Here is an 18,270-nt window from a genome sequence, read left to right as displayed (position 1 = left end):
TATTAATACTTTTAATATAGTGCTCTTTACATGTGCATGGTGCTTTATAAATAAGGGAAAGACATGATTTTATAATCTGAGCATACAATCCTGCAAGAACATATACAGGTATGTAACATTACACCTATTTAGACATAAATAGGAGAAGGGGCATCAAGGCTTAGATAAGGGTTCTCAATTTTTTCATTATGTGACAGTTTCCGTCCCATCTGCAATCACATAGACTACCTCTTCTCTAGTTTGCAATCATATAATAAACCTTATGGGCAGCTTCAGCAAAATTGTTCATGTGAAATATTAGGAAAATATTTATATATGTTATACCAATAAAAACTTAAAAACTAGCAGGATCTTAAAGGGGACAAGACATTTGTCACATTTATTGTAAATACCATAATAAAATAAAAGATAACAGCAAACAATGTTGTTTGGTTACTTATTCCTATGAATAAATATTATTTCCATTCACACAATCAATTCATACAAGTTTGGTGTAGATATTATAGTTACCAGCCCTAAACGTTGCTTGTGACGAATACTGGCCAGGTTACTCTGTACACAAGGAGTGGACCGAGTCCGGGTTCAGGTGCACCTGAATGCTCCTGGAGGCTGGCAGCAGAACCATAGACTTAAAGTCCTCAGTCTTCCGAGTCCACCTTTATAGGGATTTTTCCCTATGTTAGTTCAATGGGAGTTGCTTCATTCTGCTGTTGTTAATTAATCAGCAAGGTGGCTGGCTCATGTTGGCAGCAGAATGTTACCAAAGTTCTATCTCACCTTGCTTTTTTACGAAGGCTTTTAGTTTTGGATTCAAAGTCTATAGGTTTGGTGTGTCACGCTGCTTTGGGTTTGATTGATCACACCGTCAATTGCAGGCGTGACTTTCCGCTGAACCTGGCTTTGATCTTCCCTTCTGTTGTTTTGGGTCCTTTTCTTTTTAGGGTGGAGCTTTTTAACTTTGTTTTTCACTGTTGTCTAGGTCTTCAGCCGTGGTACTTGAACTTCACCTCATCAGGACAGGCTGGGCTGGAGGTTATTTTATATTATATCATGCCTTATTCACAAAATCTAAACTAACTACTAGATTACAGCAGGGTTTGCAAAATGAAGGTTGGAGGAAAGCTTTTACAAAGGAACATGAGCGTTTTAAAATGGGATTTGAATTACAATATGGCAAACAGTGAACAGAAGTTACAATGCAGGCAAGTGTAGTGAATGGTGAACAGAAGTTACATTAATAAAGTGAACAATTAAAAACAATTTCACTTATCAGTTCTACATATACATTTTCAAAAGAGCTGGTTTAACATAATGTTGCAAACTCTCATGAATAAGGAGATTTTGGCCCCTGCCACAGGTAGTCCCATAATAACTTGAAACGTTCCAACCTTCACGCCATTAGGGTGGCCAGATGTCCTGATTTTTATAGGCACAGTCCTGATATTTCGGGCTTTTTCTTATATAGGCACCAAATACCCCCCACCCCCTCTCCTGAGTTTACACTCTTGCTATCTGGTCACCCTACACACCATTGGGAGGGAGTAATGAGAGAGATACTTTTCTCACATAATTCCAGCTCTTCCAAAAAATGATGTTAATGTTTCTAGCTGTTTCACAAGCCTTAGCAACCTTTGGGTGGGGAGAAATTACCTTGCAACTCTTTCACAGATAAAATATCGGAGAGCTTCCGTAACATCACTTAAGTCAAGTAGGTCATGTCTACACTACAACTTTGGCTGACACAAGTTATGTCGTTGAACAGCTGCAGACCTTTGCATATCACTCAGGTGCATGAATACTTGTCTGCTTGTGTCAGTGCTGCAAATGTTAATCCCAAATGCTTGCGTCGATATAAAGAGCATTGCACCACAGGTAGGTAGCCCTGTGTGCCATGTACCGTTGTCCAGTAAAATGCCTTTTGGGTCATATTCATAGTGTTTTGTTGGACAATAACCATTCACACAGGGATGTTCCCAGCATGCAAGTTTCTCTGCCTCATAATACATTCCACATCCCATAATTTTTGTGCTTTTTTTTGAAAATCCCACAAATCTGCACAGTGCTTTTCAGTTTCCGCCATCTCTGCCAGAAGTATGGAGCCTGCAGAACTCATGAACATTCCAAATACACGAGATATGATTCTCCTGTTCTTGCAGACCTTCAGGAAGTACTGCAACAACTGTCATTGCAATGGGGGTGATGAGGATGTCTTTGAGGACATAGCAAAAATAAATAAATAAATTCCAGGTTGCTAGTAGCATTTGTGGAGCGCTGCTTCTGGGCTTGGGAAACGAGCAGTGACTTGTGATATTATGTCACAGTATAGATCTGGGTTGATGAGCAATGGCTGCAGGACTTCTGGATGCAAACGGCCACATTCCTGGATTTGTGTTCTGAGCTCGGCCCATCCCTCCAGTGCAGGGACACTAGAATGAGGGTGTGATGTCCTGGGTCTGTGAACTAAGGCCTGTGAGTCCCCAGAGAGCTGCCACATCCTAGGTTCCACCCAATAGTTACTGAAACCAGCTAAGCTGGGAAACTGCTAGGGCTATAGCTCCAACCAAGAGACCACCCACAGAAACTCTGATTGGAGGATTGCCTGTCTTCACCATTTGGTTCAACTATGCCATTTAAGCCAGGAGGAGGAAGAGGAAGTTTGTGTGAGCAGCAAGGTGGTTTCCTGTTGTGGCTGCACTGGATCCTGTTTGTGCCTGCCTCCTGCACCCAACCCTGTTCCTGGTTCCCACTCTGCTCCTTGCTCCTGCCTTCACCCCTGCTGCTCCCACTATGTTCATGCTCTGTGCTTGAGCCTTGCCTCTCCTCCTGCCCTTACACCTTGCCTTCAGTCCTCAGTGACCAGTCCTAGCTCCAACTTCTGACCTTGACCTGGCTTGACCCTTGCTTCTGGCATTTGGTATTTGACCTCAGCACTGACTCTCAGTTTCAATTCCTGATTCTGACTCTGGCTTGCCCCCCTGGCTCTGGTAACTGGCAGTTGACTCTGGTGATGACCTTTGGCTTCGTTCCCCATCCTGGATGCCTGCTCTGACTACTAGGCCAGACAGTTTGTATACTGGTCCATGACAGTGGAGAAGCAAGTGGCAATCACACTCTGGAAACTTGTAATGCCAGAGTGCTATGGGTCAAAGGGAAATCATTTTGGAGTTGGAAAATCCACAGCTGGGGCCATTGTCATTCAGGTGGGTAGGGCCATTAATCATCTCCTTCTACACAGGGTTGTGATTCTGGGCAATGTACAAGAAATAGTGGATGGATTTGCAGTGGTGGGGTGACAGATGGAACACGTTCCCTATCATGGCACCAGCCCATCTTGCAACTGAGTACATCAACAGAAAGGGATAATTTTCCATGGCTATGCAGGCATGAGCGGATCACTGGAGATGATTCATCAACATCAATGTTGATTGGTCAGAGAAGATGCATGACACTGTCTTTAATAACAAAGGATTCTTAAGAAAGCTGCATGCAGATAAATTATTTTGTTTTCATTGGGTTACTGTGGTTGATATGGAAATGCCAATAGCATTTCTGGGAACCCAGCCTATCCTTTGCTCCCCTGGCTCATGAAGCCATATGCTGGCCATCTTGACAGCATCAGGGAAAGATTCAACTAAAGGCTCAGAGTGATTGTGGAATGTGCTTTTGGTAGGTTGAAGGGTTGATGGTGTTTACTCACTAGATGAAATCTCGGCAAGAAAAATATCCCAATGGCTATAGCTTCTCATTGTGTACTGCATAATATATGTTAGGCAAAGGGGGAAAAGCTGCCGCCAGGATGGACATAGAGCAGCAGGCTGCTAAATTTGAGCAGCCAGACACCAAGGCTGTTACAGGAGCCCAGGGGGAAGCTATGCATTTGAAGGAAGCTTTAAAGGTTCACTTACACCAGTGGCTCTCAACCTGCGGCCTGCAGGCTGCTTGCAGCCCAATCAGCACAGAGCTGCCGCCCATGTGACATTCTCAGGGCTATACAGGTAGTATTGGCTGCAGCCGACAATGGTAAATAGGTTGAGAACCACTGGTTTACGCCGTCAGCCACATTAGTGTTCTGCCTTGAGATAATGTCTGTCTTGTGTTATGTAAATTATGGATTGTTGTTTTTTTTTGCCATGAGTATCTATTCTGTTGTGCCTGTTGCAAGTTATATATACTGCTGGGGCTAGAGCCTTGCTTGCCAGTATGAATTATGTGGTGCTTGCAGTACACTTATGAATATGACTGAGTGTTTTCCTGAGGCTATGAACTCTGTGCATTTATAAATACTGTTTGATTTCTTGCTTACTGCTATGCATTCTTAAATATTTGTTGTAAGCTAACAGATTTTGATTCTCCAAAAATATAAATTTATTGAGTGGAAAAATGCAATGCACACAAAGTGCAAACAAACATACAATGTCATATAAACTTCAAACTACTTTACAGGGTCAAACTTTTAAAATTCCTATTGAAAAGAAAGTAAACACTTATGTCCAGAAAGGTCATTCAGTGAAGTCCGTTATGACATAAGATACAATCTCTGGTTTTCACTGGTCAATGTATCACACATGAAGCTGTGGTTTTCCTGGTTGTCCTCCCTAGTCATCTTCCTTCTCCACTTCCTCCTTGCTGTTCATGGCAGAGTTCTCCATCTCAGACATCTCAGAGGTAACTACAGGGTGTTGGTGGAGTCAGTGCCAAGTATGGCTTGCAGCTCATTGTAAAAGCAGCATGTGTGTGAGGTAGCATCAAATTTCTTGGTGCCCTGCCTCAGCTTGTGGTACGCCTTGCATAAGTCCTTTGCTTTCATGCAGCACTGCTGATGAAACCGTTAAGCCCCTTTACCTGCATCCCTTCTGCAATCTACTCATACAAGTCCATGTTTCTATTGCTGTTCTGTAGCTGTGTTTCCCAGCCCCTTCTCTCCATAGTCCCGGAAGACCCAACAGTTCCTGCTTGCTTCAGGTAGGAGATGCCGAGTACCTCCCAGTGTGCATGGAACCGGCATGGTCAGTTGGAATTAAACAACATAGGTGAGCAACTAGGTGTGCTTACCAAGGTGGGCAACCAGAAAATGGCATTTCAAAAAATGGGATTTTAAAGTGTGTATGGGGGGGCGGATTTTCTGGTCTCTTTGACCCCTGGGTAGTGGAGTTTAAAATTGTGGGCAGAGCAGTTACTGTTGCACCAGCTGGGGTATTGTGGGACAATGGCTGGATGACTGTTAGGCTTTGTCTACACTACAGGGAAAAGCCAGTCTGAGCTACAGGATTTGAGTTACGTGAATAGCGTAACTCAAGTCGTCGTGGCTTAGATCTACTTACCGCGGGGTCCACACGACACGACATCAATGGGAGACGCTCTCCTGTTGACTCCCCCTGCTCTTCTCAAATTGGTGGCATACAGGAGTCAATGGGAGAGTGATCTGCAGTCAACTTAGCGGGTCTTCACTAGACCCGCTAAATCGACCGCTGATGCATCGATCTCCATGTGTCGATCCCCTGGTAAGTGTAGACAAGCCCTCTGGGTTGACACAGATCATAAAATGTCTACTCTGGCACTGCATTGACCAAAGTAGTTCAACAATAGCTCTGTGCCATTCGGGGAAGTGATTTTACTGTGTTGCCATAATGGGCTGCCTTGGTTGGCTGGAGACAAATTTGAGTGTAGACACATGCATAAATAGGTTGATCCAAGGCGACTTAGGTCACCCTAGCTTTGTAGGTATACCAGGTCTTAGGAATAGAACTGAGGTCTCTAATATTGCTGAACTAATGGTATGTCTACACTATGGAGTCTATGCCAGCATAGCCTATGCTGTCAGAGCTCACTAATACAGATGCAGCTGACAGTGACAGGAATTTTTCTGTCAAAATAGGAACACCACCTTCCTGAATGCTTGTTAGCTATGTCAACAGAAGTCCTTCTTTGGCTACACCAAGGGTTTTGTTAGGAGTAGTTGGTCAGAGGTATATTTTATTTCAGAAACATTATAATAAATCCACCCCGACCAATAAAGCTATGCTGACAAAAACCCCCGTATAAAGGCAGCTATGTTGATGGATGAGTGCTTTTGTCAATGTAGCTAATGTTGTTCAGGGAGATGATGTTCATACACCACCACTCTGAAACCTGTCACCATACACCTATAGGAATTTTTCTATGTCTACCCTGGGGGGCTGGCTATCCTAGCATAAGTTCCCTAGTGTAGATCCTTGTTTCCCAAACTTGTTTTTTCCCAGGACCCTTTTGGCAAGTGTCCCAGATCCCTTTCATTTTCATACTACCAGAATGCCCTTGCCAGTGTGGGAATGCCTGTGTGATGTTTAGCTGTCACTTTCTTTTTCACAGATTTACAACAGTGTTGCAAAATATACAGTCTTGGCCAGGCAAGCCAGACTTTCTTTAGACCGAAAAAGGAGAGTGATAGGAAAAAGATGGACTTAGGTTGGGAAGGAAAAGAGCACACAAAGCGTGTGTGTATGAGAAAGAGACTCACATTCCAGGTGGTATTCGGGATTTGCCACTTTCACTGGCTCCCTCTCTCTGGCCCAGTATGGTCAGGACATCTTTCCGAATTAGGATGAAGATGGGCTGGGGCGCCAGGAGACAGTGAGGGCGGCAGCCATAAAGCTAAAGCTTGCTCCAGCTGTTGTTGACAGAGAGCTGCTGCTTCTGCCAGTTTTTCCTAAAAGTCTTTTCTTTGTAAGAACACCCCGAAGGGACTGTTGGGCAGAATAGTCCATCTTCTCATTATTTCGTCCACCAAGAGGCCTAATTTCCAACATGCCAATTTTTTTAATTGATTTCTGGTCTTCTACTCATCTTCTTTACCAGTCATAATCTTCAGATGGTCCTTGAGTGGTATCAATAAACCCCTTTCTGTTTGGACTAACTCAGTCTTGTTTTGTTTTGTTTTTTTACAGTTGAATTCGGAAAAGTTGTAGCCCTGGTTATCACAGCATGACCTAAACCCGATTGTAGACACAGCTATGGCAATGGAAGAATGCTTTCATTGATGTAGCTACCATTGTAGGAATGCCACCTCCTCCAACACCAATGGAAAAACCCCTTAGATCAGCATAGGCTGGGTCTACACTACAGGGATACACTGGCATTGCTATGGCACCATAGTGATGCCAGTATAGTCTCCAACCTGTAATATAGCCTTAAAATTTAAATCAATCTAGCTACATCACTCAGGGATTTGAAAAATTCACACTACTGAGTGCTATAGTTAAGCTGTGCTAATGCTAGGTGTAGATGCAGCTAGATCAATGGAAGAATTCTTCTGTGAATCACTGCAGCTTTGTCACTGTACTGTAGACATGTCCTTACTGTCTTTGAGAAGGAACAGGTCAAATTAGGTACTTCTAGTATGGCTCTGTATCACATTTAAGCAGCTGCACCACATACTGAAGTTTGTGACTAGGGCCCTACCAAATTCACAGCCATGAAAAATGCGTCATGGAGGGTGAAATCTGGTCTTCCCCCATGAAATCTGGTCCTTTGTGTGTTTTTATACTATACTATACTATACTATACTATGCAGATTTCCGGGAGAGACCAGCGTTTCCCAAATTGGGGGTCCTGACCAAAAAGGGAGTTGCATGGGGCCTTCAGAGCTGGGCGGCTGGAAAGTGGCACCTGCTGGCCGAGGGCCCAGCTCTGAAAGCAGCAGCGCAGAAGTAAAAGTTGGCAATACCACACCATGCCATCTTTACTGCTGCCGGCAGCGACTCTGCCTTCAGAGCTGGGCTCCCAGCCAGCAGCCACTGCTCTCCAGCTGCCCAGTTCTGAAGTTAGTGCTGCAGAAGTAAGGATAGCAGTACTGCAACCCCCTCCCATGCACAATAACCATGCGACCACCCCACAATTCCTGTTTGGGTCAGGATCCCTTTGAAATTCCAGATTTAAATAGCTGAAATGAAATTTACTATTTTTAAAATCCTATGACTCTGAAATTGACCAAAATGGACTGTGAATTTGGTAGGGCCCTATTTATGACTCTGCCACTGGTTTGTAAGAGAGCTGGTTCTTTACCTCAATTAGTACAGAGCAGGGATTGGCAACTTATGGCAAGCGGCCCGTCAGGGAAATCCGCTGGGGGGCCAGGTCGGTTTGTTTACCTGCAGTGTTGGCAGGTTTGGCCAATCGCAGCTCCCACTGGCCGTAATTCGCTGTTCCAGGCCAATGGGGGCTGTGGGAAATGGCAGCCAGCACAACCCTTGGCCCGCACCACTTCCTGCAGCCCCCTTTGGCCTGGAACGGCAAACCGTGGCCAGTGGGAGCTGCGATCGGCTGAACCTGCGAGCGCTGCAGGTAAGCAAACCATCTCAGCCTGCCAGTGGATTTCCCTGACAGGCCACGTGCCAAAGGTTGCTGACCCCTAGTATAGAGGCTTTTTATATCCCTGTGATGTTATTGATATAAACTGGGACCATATAAAACATGGGTTGCAACCAAGATTCTGTAGTGGCACCAAATCCTATGTAAAGGAGGTCATATAAGGTGTCTAAGACCAGGTTACGGGTTACTGGTTATGATTATGCTGTCTGTATGTCTGTATCATTTTCGTAGTTGAAGTTATGAATATTGGCTGTATGCTGTCTGTATTTCAAATTGGTGCTGCAGTTCTGGGAGACACCCCAGGACAAGCTGGTGTCAGTCAGCTTAGCCTGCTTGATGGCCCATTAAGGACCATCACCTACACAATTGACCCATTGAGAGGAGGCGATACGCCTTGTGATCAGCAAGGTATGCAGAAAACTGGCCCATGTGACTGCAAACTCCATTTTGCTGTAACTTTCCACAGTAGGAACAAAGGAGTGTTTCTTACACCTGGAAAAGTCTATATAGGGCAGAGGCCTCATCTCCATTTTGTCTCATCCTGCTTCTACCTCTGGAGGGACTTTGCTACAATCTGAAGTCTGCACAAAGGACTGATGACCCATCCCAGAAGGGGATGTTCTCCAGAGACTGGATTTAAACCTGCAGTTTACTTCATCCCTGCTACAGCCTGAACTAAGGACTTGCCATTACTGTATTAATTGATTCAGTTTTAACCAATTCTAGCTCTCATCTCTATCTTTTCCTTTTATGAATAAACCTTTAGATTTTAGATTCTAAAGGATTGGCAACAGCGTGATTGTGGTAAGATCTGATGTGTACTCGAATAAACATATTGACCTGGGTCTGGGGCTTGGTCCTTGGGATCGAGAGAACCTTTTTCTTTACTGGGGTGTTGGTTTTCATAACCGTTCATCCCAGACGTGTGGAAACTGGTGGTGATACTGGGAGACTGGGAGTGTCTAAGGAAATTGCTTGTGTGACTTGAGGTTAGCCAGTGGGGTGACACCGAAGTCATTTTTGTCTGGCTGGTTGGTTTGCCTTAGAGGTGGAAAAACCCAGCCTTGACTGTGACTGCCCTGTTTTGAGCAATTGGTCCTGATTTGGCACTCTCAGTTGGGTCCGCCAGAACCACATCGTCACAGTGGCGTAGTCGTGCTAGGATCCACAGAACCAGGTCAATTAAGCTTTGGGTCAGAACCCCACGCTACCTAAATTTGAAATGGCTGTTGAGAGTTTGGTTGGTTAAGAGCAGTTGCAATGGGTGAGCAAGGAGCATAGAGGGTCTTGACAAAAAAGCCCTGGAAGATTTGGTTCTGAAAGAGAATAAGCTTTTAAAAAGAAAGCTACAAATCAAGAACAGAGAGAGGTGTTAATGGGCAGTGATCAGGAGGCAGGAGCACAGCCCTTACCTGACACTACAGAGACTGCAGAAGGAATCGAATGAAGGCAGCGAATAAACTGCAATGGGAGCATGAACAGAAGCTAGAGATCTGCGATGGCTGGAAAGGCAGAAAATAGCTGAATTGGACAGAGAGGCTGATGAGAGAGAAGAAAAAGCTCATAACGGGCGTCTGGAGTTACTGGCTGCTGAAGAGAGAGCTTACAAGATAGAACAGGAGACGGCCAGACTGCAGCTCCAAGTAATAGAAGAGCGGAGAAAGTCATCGCCACCTGGTACTCCACATACCCACCGCCAGGAGAAGAACTGGGAAAAGATGTGTCCCATTTACAATGATATGAGGATATAAGGATTTTTGTCCACCTTTGAGCACCTCTGCACTCTGTTACCAGATCCCTGATGAGCAGCAAATGCCTGTCCTGCGACCAGACTGACTGGAAAAGCCAGGAGGTATTTAATGATTTGGGGAACAAGAAGCCTTGGATTATGGGCGGTTTAAAGATGCTGTGTTAAGGTGGTTCAAGTGTTACTCTGATTCTTACAGAGTCAAGTTTAGAAAGTTTAAAATGCTAATGACTGTACTTTTGTAGAATGTGCCATAACTAATGGGTTTTGTTAAAAAGTGGGTGATGGGAGCAAAGGCGCATGGGAGTTTGAGAAGCTGCTGGATTTATAACTTTGGACAGTTCTGAAACATTGTGCCTGACCATGTGAGAGCAGCTGTGTGTGATAGGGACCCTGAGTCAGTCCTACGGGCTGCAGAGATTGCAGATGCCCATACCCAAAGTAGGGCTCGGGAAGGGTATAAACCCCAAGGGAAAAGTGGTCACCATTCTCCCCAGTTTAAGAGGAAGGAAGGATTTAAAGGTAAACCTGGCCCTGACTCTTATAAGGTGGCTCCCGGGGGCGCAGAGGGTAGGAACTCTCACCCCAAACAGAAACAGGTTACATGCTATCACTGTGGGATGCTTGGCCACACAAGACCAGATTGCCCAACCCTAAAGGGCAGCCCAAAACCAGCAACCCCAAAAGCCACAGCAGATGCCAATTCCATTACTCTGAGCACCCAGGCTGAGCCAAGCCACAACAGTGACACCTCAAGTCCAGGTGCAAGCAGAGCAGTGGCTAATGCCAACCCCCTCGTCTCCAGTGCTCTGGGAGGAGGGGATCAGCTCACTAGCTATGTCAGAACTGAGGCTTGGCAAGGAAGTGAAAGGTTTATTATGGAGGCAAAGGTCAATGGTGTTGAATGCATGGAATGGCGAGACACTGGCTCGGGTGTAACTATAGTCAAGGGACATCTGGTGAAGCCAGAGGACATGCTGCCAGGGGAGTATGTAACGGTAGTGACACTATCTGAGTACTCTGTGGACCTGCCAATGGCTAGAATCTACCTTGAGTGGGATGGCTTTAAAGGGGACGTGAAGGCTGCAGTCCGAGATTTAATTCCGGCTGATGTTTTGGTAGGAAATAACATACTGGGGGTGCCTAGCCAAGTGAATGTGGTAACCAGGTCACAGAGGAAGTTTGGGTCTGTGGCAGATGCCCTGACTGATGGCAGTGAGGGGGATGGCGAGCAGACAGAGAGTGTATCTCAAGATGAATCAGGGGAAGGTTTGTCTGAAATGTCAAAGAGGGTTCTGAATTCAACCAAAACCCAGGGTGAGTTCATGGTGGCTCAGCAAAGTGATGTATCTCTAGAGAAAGCTAGGAATGATGTGCAGAATCAGGTCCCAGCCAGTGAAGAGAGACGCAGATTTTTTATGCAGGATGGGCTGTTGTATAGGGAGCCTCCCAAGGGAAAAAAGAATTCCCAAGCGGCAACTCGCAAACAGCTTGTGGTACCGGCGAGTTACCGCAATGAGTTGTTGGAAGTTGGCTCATGATGGTCCGTTTGCAGGACATCTGGGTATAGGCAAGACGTGTGACAGGCTGGAGCAAAATTTCTACTGGCCTCACCTCTTTGAGACGGTGAGGGATTACTGCAGAAGCTGTGAACTGTGTCAAAAGCGTAAGGGGTTGAGGGGGCCCAGCCCATTATAGGGGGCTTTTGCCAGAGTGGCTGTGGATATTGTGGAGCCATTCCCAAAACCTTCCAGAAATGGGAAAAAATACATCCTGGTGCTGGTAGACTTTGCTACCAGATATCCAGAGGCTGTAGCCTTGGCTAACATTGAGGCAGAGACAGTGGCAGTGGCTTTGTTCTCTATTTTTAGCAAAGTGGGTTTTCCTAAGGAAATACTGTCTGACCGTGGATCTAACTTCATGTCTGTAGTTTTCAAGCAGTTGTGGGAGTTATGTGGGGTGAAGTACCTGAAAGCTGCTCCCTACCATCCCCAGACTAATGGCCTAGCGGAAAGGTTCAATGGAACCTTAAAGTCTATGTTGAAAATGTATGTGGATAGATGCCAGAATGACTGGGATGTTCTACTGCCATATCTATTGTATGCATACAGGAGTGTACCCCAAGAGTCTACAGGGTTTGCTCCCTTTGAACTGCTCTGTGGGAGGCAGGTCCGGGGGCCCCTAGATTTGGTTCATGACTCCTGGGAAGGTCAGGTGGAGGAGACGGAGCAGCTGGTGGCTGAATATGTGGCTCAGTTCAGGCAGAGTTTGCAAGAGATGATAAAGTTGGTTGAGCAAAACCTGAAAGAGAGCCAAGATACTCAGAAGGCCTGGTATGACAGAGATGCTCAGGAGAGAGCGTTTGAAATAGGGGACATGGTGTTGGTGCTCAATCCTGTCCGAAGGAACAAAATGAAGGATGTTTGAACCAGACCCATGGAGGTAGTGGAAAGAATTAATGAGGTTACCTATGATGTAAGGAAACTCCATGGCCGGGGAAGTGTGCAGACAGTGCATGTAAACAGAATGAAGGCCTACCATGCAAGGGAGGTGAATGTGAACACAATCTGTTGTGCTGAGGAAGAGGCAGGATCCATCCCTTTAAATAACATGGTTGCTGAAAGCCAGGAGGAGACGCCTCTTGAGAGCATTGAGATGGGGGAGGGTTTAACCCCCCCTCAAGGGAAGGAGTTGCTGATGCTGTTAAAACACCACAGGCGAACATTCTCCAACAGGCCAGGGCTCACGGATAGGATGACACACTCCATTTAGATGACACACTCCATTAGACGGTGGGGCCCCGGCTAGCTCCAGCAAGAGCTTACAGGGCCAAGGGAGAGATGCAAAGGAAGATCCCAGGAAGAGGGGAAAGCAGTTGGCAATGGGAGTAATTACCCAATCCAATGAGCCCTGGGCCTCTCCATTGTGATGGTGCCAAAGAAGGATGAAGACTATGAAGGTTTGTGTGGATTACAGAAGCTAAAATGCTATCACTCAGCCTGACCTTATCCCACCCCAGGAAATAGAGGAATCTGTTAGATATGCTGGGGGGCCAAGTTTATAAGCACACTAGATCTGACCAGGGGTATTGGCAAATTCCTTAGATGCTAAGGCAACAAAGAAGAATCCGCTTCATAGGAATCGGGCCCTGTATGAGTTCAAAGGTGTTTGTCCTTTGGGATGCGTAATTCAGAGGCTACTTTCATGAGACTATAAAATGAGGTCACGGGGATTAGAATCTTTTGCAAGGGCCTATAGTAGACGACGACTGGCCATCTCGTCAGGCAGTTCAGGCAAGACCACTTAACCACATAGGGATGTGCTGCACCGGCTTCAGGGAGGCCAATCCTACTGTTTAAGGTTTTCTAAATGCAAATGTGAGCTGCTGAGGTTGACCTACGGCTGGGGCACAGGGTGGGCAAATGGCAACTGCGCCTTGAGCCTCAAGGTGGAGCCATCTAAGAACTGGCCTATCCCTAAGACTAAAAGCAGGTCCAGTCGTTCCCATTGGTCTGGCCACATTAAGGAGGTTTGTTCAGGGATTCAGAGACATTGTTGCTCCATCACAGACGTTGACGAAATAAGGAAAAACCAGAAAAAGGAAAACCAGACCGCGCTGCAATGGATGAGCCTGCGAGCAGGAGATTTCAAGCATAAAAAGTGCTTTGGCCAATGAGCCTGTGTTGCCACCGATTTCAAAAAGCCTTTTTTGCTGTGTACAGATGCTCATATTGGGCTGGGGGCAGTGCTAATGCAAGAGAAGGCGGGGGTAAAAGACATCCAGTGGCAATAACTTAAACAAAAGTTATCCCCCACTGAGCAAAATTATCTACCATTAAGAAGGAATGTTATGCCATTGTCTGGGCTGTCAGAACTTAAGCCCTTATTTGTACAACCAAAAATTCACTGTTGTTGAGTGACATGCCTCTGGTCTGGCTGCACAGGGCCAAAGGTACCAACTCCAGGTGCTGCGCGTGGAGTTTAGCCCTTCAATTAATATGATGGGATCTAATCCACATAAGGGGGAAGGAAAATATTGTAGCTAATGCATTGTTCCCCGAATAGGGAACATTAGGAGCAGTCCAGGTGATGTCTGTGTCATCCCTCCTGCGTCAATTTGCGTTGGGGGTGTGACGTTAGTGATAAGAAACTGGGACCGATATAGAATGGTTGCAAACCAAGATTCTGTAGTGGCCCACGCAAATCCGTATGTAAAAGGAGGTCATATAAGGTGTCTAAGGACCAGGTTTACGGGTTACTGGTTATGATTATGCTTGTCTTGTATGGTCTGTATCATTTCGTAGTTAGAGTTATGAAATTGGCTGTATGCCTGTCTGATTTCAAATTGGTGCTGGCAAGTCTGGGACACCCCAGACAACGGTGTCAGCTCAAGCTTACCCTGCTGATGGCCCCATTAAGGAACCATCCTACACAATTGACCCATTGAGGAGCGTCGCTGGGCTCCGGTTGGAGAGGTGGGGGCGGGCTGATAACTTTCACAGTAAGGAACAAAGGAGTGTTCTTACAACCTGGAAAGTCTATATAGGCAGAGGCTCATGAGGAGTTGCGGAATGCTGGAGGGATTTGCACAATCTGAAGCTCTGCACAAAGGACTGAATGACCCATCGAAGGGATGTTCTCCAAGAGACTGGATTTAACTGCAGTATTACGTCATCCCTGCTACAACCTGAACAGACTTTGCCAAATTACTGTATGTAATTGGATCAGTTTAACCATTCTAGTCTCAGGTGGCGGGTTGTGATGGGGGAGCAGGGATGTGGGGTGAACTCTGGGCGGGGGGGGGGGGGGGGAGAGAACCTTTGGATACTGGGGTGTTGGTTGGATACCCAGGACGTGTGGAACTGGTGGTGATACTGGGAGACTGAGTGTCTAAGGATGCTTGTGAGGAGCTTGAGGTAGCCAGTGGGGTGAACACCGAAGTCATTTTGTCCTGCTGGTTTGGTTGCCTTAGAGGTGGGCGTGGACTGGGGGAGGGAGTTTTGAGCAATTGGTCCTGATTTGGCACTCTCAGTTGGGTCCGCCAGAACCACATCGTCACAATCGCTAGGTCCCAATTCAGTCCACAGCCCTAATAGAGATGTTCTACATTTGACGTGTGCTGTTCGTAATCACTGGAATCACAATCGCTCCCAGAACCAGGAATGGAATGGAAAGGACATGGGAGGGTAACAGCGTGCTTTCCCCCAAAACCAGTTATCCAGAGCTGAAATCAGGAGCAGTCTCTGGGTGGAATCTAAGGTGTGAGTTTAAACTCACACATGACTAAAACTGGGCAAAGAAACTGCATTGCCTGTCCAAAAAATATTTTGAACTCCCAAGTTTCTCATTCTACATTAGGACAAAACTGAACTTTTTGATGGTTTATAGAGGAGAGAGCCACTGCGTTATCTATATTGTCTGTCGAGGAGTACTCACACTAACCAGTGGATGGGGAACGGTGTCGGAGGACTGTGGAGGTCAACCTGGGTACTGGATCGGCTATTGGCTACTAGGAGCAGGTCGTGTTTCAAATCTCTCCTGTTGAGCTGGTGGGGGATTGGGGCGGCAGGGGGGGGGGGGGCAAAGTGGAGGGGGGGGTCAGTTATGAGGAGGGGGGGGAGAATTTTTCATTTGGTTGTTGGGTTTAGCATGCTGGTGTGGTGGCCTGTACTATATAGAAGCCAGCCTAAAAGCTTGACTCTAATATTTAGCTTTTGTAGTTTGGTTAATGACAAGCTGCTCTGTAAGAACAGGGTGTGCCACCTAAGAGTAAAATTGAGATCAGCCTGTGTGGGGAGATTTTGCCTTGTTTGTCCAAGCATGCAAAAGGTTCAGATTTGATTTAATACATTTATTTTAAGACAGCAAGGCTCATTCTCACGGTGGTTATATTTGGGTCTATAGGGACTATACATCGGGGCATAGGCTAATTAGCTGCAGAGCCTTCACCTGTAAATCCCTAAGTGTAATCCTGCAGCTCAACCCCGAGATAAATTTTATTGTTCCCAATCTAATGGATCTCATGCAAATTTAACAGGATTCCAGAAAGACTGGATGCTCCCTGGATATCAAGAACAGCCAGGCTTATCAAAAATAAATGTTAAGAAATTTGGAGAGCAGGATGAGGAGGGAGTCAGATCATTCCACATCTGCCAAGAATGGGAGTTTTCCACCTTAAGCAACAGGCTCTGGCCATGTCAGGGACAAGACGGACTTTGGGTCTGATCCACCGTAGCGATGCCGGTGCTCGCAAGTGGTCACGAGATGAGACGAGTTGGCTGAGTCCTGGTTCCATCTCTGATGACACAAACTCTCCCCCCCGCTGGGCACTCGCACGTCCCATCGTAGCAGGGTGGCCTGCGCCTGCCCACTGGTAACGTATTTCCCAACTCGCCCCCACGCCTTGCGCTAGGCTGGGAAGTTCGCAGGGCTGGGGCTGCCCCTCGAGGGGGGTCGTGGAGCATCCGACCGGGCGGGGCAGGCCCCCATCCCGACACTGGCTCCAGCTGTGTGAGGTGGTGGGTGCCACAGGTGTGCGTGGCGGCGGGGGGGTTGGGAGAGGACAAGACACAGCCACGCCCTAATTTAATCGGGGGAGGGGCTAACGCATTGGGGCCCATGCTGGGGGAGGCCTGACTCCTGGTTTATAACTCGTGCAGTGCTCAACGCTGCGAGCCCCCCCCCCCACTTTTAACCCTCGGGCGGCCACGGCGTGTGTGTGGGGCGTGGCTGGGAGCCGCGCTTCCCTCTCGGTGGCGGCTTGTGGGGGGAGGGGTAGCAGAGGGCACCCACTCGGCTGTGGGATTTGAGTAGTGACGGAGGGAGGGGAAACTATTTCTCTCTGCTGGAATCCGCTGCCGCGCGGACGGTTACTACCTCGTCATGCGAACTCCGCGACGGCTTGGCGGAAGGATCAGCGCTCTGACTCAAACTCGGTTATTCGCTCTCCTTTCTGCACAACCTCCCCCGGGCTAGGAGTGACACAATTGTAGGCCAATCGGCAAGTGTCGTTCCCGTCACGCTGATCACGCACTCCGTCCGGAGGTCTCCATCACGACGCCTCTCGCCGCCTTTCTCCGATTGGGCTGAAGCTCCGCCAATCGCTAAACTGGGCGGGACGTAGCGTCTGTCACCCATTGGCCGCCCGCTCTTCCTACAACTGACTTAAGGCAGAGCCAACCGACGGGGTCGTTGCGTGCGCCGCGTCGCCTTCATTAACCAATGGTGCGGGGAGTGGGCGGTGGCGAAGAGGAAGCCACTAGCCAGCGAGAGGCAGCGGTAGCGGCGCAGCTAGGCGAGGAAGAGGTTGGTCTCTGGCCGGCTTTGGCCAGGCCGGGGAGGGGGGTGGCCTCGCCAGTCAAGGCGCAGATGCTGACTGGTGACCCTAGCATGTGTGGGGGGCTCAGACCCGGAGCTGGGCATGGCACGCCCCCCCCTTTGTTGTGGTGGGAGGTGGTGGCTGCTGTGGGGGTGGGGGAGGCTTGGCCGGAGGGGGAGGGCTCGGCTTGTGGGGGGCTTAGGCTGACGGGGAGCGTGTGGGGTGGGGGTTGGGCTCGGGCTCCTTACACTGGGCCCGATTCTCTTTTTGCCTGTCCCTAGTAGGGTAAGCAGTTGGGCCCTGTTTCCAGGAGGTAAACATGGGGGTGCGCCTGTCTCTTGGGGACAGTATGATTTGTAGGGGGCTAAGGTTGCAGGTCGGTATCACTTATCTACTCTCCTTCCTTCCCCGCCCTCCCCCAAAAAAGCCTTGGAAAAACTCTAGCTCAGACTTTGCTAAACAAAGATCTTTACACAGATTAAATGCGGAAAATTGCAGCCTCAGAAACCAAGGTTGTATAAAATTGTGAGCGATCTGAAAATAAAATGGGATGGAAAGTGACTTTCAGCCTTAACTCCAGTGGGTGTTACCTAGGGGTTGATGCTCTCTCCCCTGCTTGTAGGCAGTGAATGCTCATCCTCTTCACTTAGATGTAAGCAAAAGTCTGTAATCTCATACACAAATAAGCACATCATAGCCAGTTGGTGCTATAATTGATGTACTGTAATTGCAAATAGTGGTCATTTTAGCAATTTTGCAAAATTCCCACTTGTAGCACTGTGTGTATGTGTGAGGGGGGGGAAATAACTAAGTAAAATCGTTAGTTTATACTCTGTATAAAAGATGGTTCGGTGAGAAG

At 47.4% G+C, this 18,270-nt stretch overlaps 1 protein-coding gene across 2 annotated transcripts in view; it reads left to right on the top strand.

Annotated features, from left to right (window-relative positions):
• Nucleotides 1-17,325: 17,325 nt before the first annotated feature.
• Nucleotides 17,326-18,270, top strand: part of SMAD2 (SMAD family member 2) — an 83,878-nt gene continuing 82,933 nt past the window's right edge. For both annotated transcript variants that reach the window (XM_032798446.2, XM_032798444.2), the window contains exon 1: nt 17,326-17,398. The gene's annotated coding sequence lies outside the window, so the exon portion shown is untranslated. The remainder of the gene's footprint in view (nt 17,399-18,270) is intronic.

This window comes from Chelonoidis abingdonii, chromosome 6 (genome assembly GCF_003597395.2).
Source record: "Chelonoidis abingdonii isolate Lonesome George chromosome 6, CheloAbing_2.0, whole genome shotgun sequence".
Lineage (NCBI taxonomy): Eukaryota > Metazoa > Chordata > Testudines > Testudinidae > Chelonoidis > Chelonoidis abingdonii.
Note: the sequence above shows the minus strand (reverse complement) of the source record. Positions and strands in the feature narration are given on the sequence as shown.